At 48.5% G+C, this 1909-nt stretch overlaps 1 non-coding gene across 1 annotated transcript; it reads right to left on the bottom strand.

Moving 5' to 3' along the window:
• Positions 1-1244: 1244 nt before the first annotated feature.
• On the bottom strand, positions 1245-1426 carry LOC139269864 (U2 spliceosomal RNA). Its single transcript, XR_011594354.1, has one exon. It is a non-coding gene; the product is annotated as a U2 spliceosomal RNA (small nuclear RNA).
• Positions 1427-1909: the final 483 nt, after the last annotated feature.

Raw genomic sequence — 1909 nt, 5'->3', positions numbered from 1 at the left:
TTGGGGCTGTAATGGCAGTCATGCGGGTCCCCTTTCAAAGCAGAATTGAGCAGAAGTATGTTAGAATCATAGGGCCCGAGTTTGGTTGACTTACCGTCAGCTGCCGTCGAGTTTTCTCGGCGGTCTCGATGGTTTTTTGGGTGCTCACCCCTCCGAGCGAGTTTCGTCAGGTACTCACGCCGGTGGGGAGAGAAGACCGCTGGGGACCGTCCGCTGGCATCTGCTGGCGTGCAACGCCCACAAGAGTCTTCCCGCCCGCTGAGTCCCCAGTTTGGTTCGGGCGGTCCTCCGCTGCAGCAGGGGAAAAGACCGGCACGTGGAGGCAGGTCTTACCTGAACGGTAAGTATGAAGGCCTGCAAAAAAAGGTTAGTGCAGTTCCTTTCTTTATTTCTTTTGCAGGGATTTAGGTGGATGGGGTCCCCTGAAGGAGTTCTCGTGATTTTTTTTATTGTTTTGAAAACTTATTATTTTATCAGCTCCTCCCTCCCTGGGCCCGACTCTATCCTCGGTGGTACTTTGCCGAGGATCGCATTTGCTGTCCAGAATGGGAGCTACCGCCCGCTGCCGCCCAGAATCAGTGTGCAAGGCCCATTTTTGCCACCGGGCAGTCTTTCCCACATTTTTTCATGAAACTTCCGCCCAAAGCACTGTCAGAATCTTAGTGGTCCTTTGGACGGTACTTGGGCGGAACTTAGGTTTCACCAAACTCGGGCCCATAGAATTATAGAATGGTTACAGCACAGAAGAAGGTCCATTCAGCCTGTCAGGCCCATGCCAGCTCTCTGCAAGAGCACCTCAGCTAGTCCCATGCATGTTGTGCAGCATTATTGGCCCTTCCCTCTGATGCCGGTATCATTGCACTCCACATTGATCCACGCTCTGCCGCTTCCGCCCCGCTCTCACACTTTCGCGCTGTAAGAGGAGTGGCTAGTGCTTGATTTAGAGCTCCACTTCCCTCTTGGAGCGCTGAAGCTGAATTTCTCGGCAGCAGAAAATGATTATCGCTTGGCGATATTTTTCCGAGATTTTAACGGAATTTCTCGCACTAGAGGTTATTTGCAGATATTTAAAAATACATAAAACTATCACTTTCATATTCAGCATAAATTTACAAACCATTAAAGGATACCTTTGGCTCTGTAATGCCCAATTTTTCATTTTTTTTTCATTCTTGTCAGATCAACTCCAGCGCCAAAGATCACTTTGCGCTATTACACTTGATCTTAGCCAAAAGGCCGCGAGGGGAAGCTGCACCGTTCCTGGAAAAACTGCAATACCAGGTCGATGCATGGAGTGGATGGAGCAAGCCCCTGTTCCATCTCCCTGTTCCAAAAAACAATTTAATATTTGGTCCCCAGATCGGGGATATTAAACTGATAAGAACAGATACTATACTTGATCTTAGCCAAAAGGCCGAGAAGCCTTTTCCCTTCTCGGCCTTTTGGCTAAGATCAAGTATAATAGCGCAAAGTGATCTGTGGCGCTGGAGTTGATCTGACAATTTTTCAATGCTATGGGTTATGTTTTGTGTTGAAAATGATACATGCGCTGCGTGCGCACATTTCTGATGCAGGACATGCAGGCTGCCATTTTGGTGTAGGCGGTAGGGCAGGTGTGCACCGGAAGTATGTTGCGTGGGCAGATAGTGACATCAGACAGCGTGCAATGTTGATTTGATGCCAGCGCTGACATTTTCGTCCTCCATGCTGGACCTAACACCCTGTGTTAACCTTGCACAGCTGAACATGCATTCAGCAGCAGCAAGTACCCACTGCCAGTGATACTTAAAGCGATCAGCAAGCACTCTCAGGTTAGTTGGTGATTAATTTCTATTGGCTCTGTTCAGGTTTGTATAAGTCTTTGGTTATTTCTAGAGTTGTTTAAAGTCAGTGGGGTGACAGGGAGTGC

The sequence above is a fragment of the Pristiophorus japonicus genome, chromosome 8, assembly GCF_044704955.1.
Source record: "Pristiophorus japonicus isolate sPriJap1 chromosome 8, sPriJap1.hap1, whole genome shotgun sequence".
NCBI lineage: Eukaryota > Metazoa > Chordata > Chondrichthyes > Pristiophoridae > Pristiophorus > Pristiophorus japonicus.
This window is presented reverse-complemented; position numbering and strand designations above follow the sequence as displayed.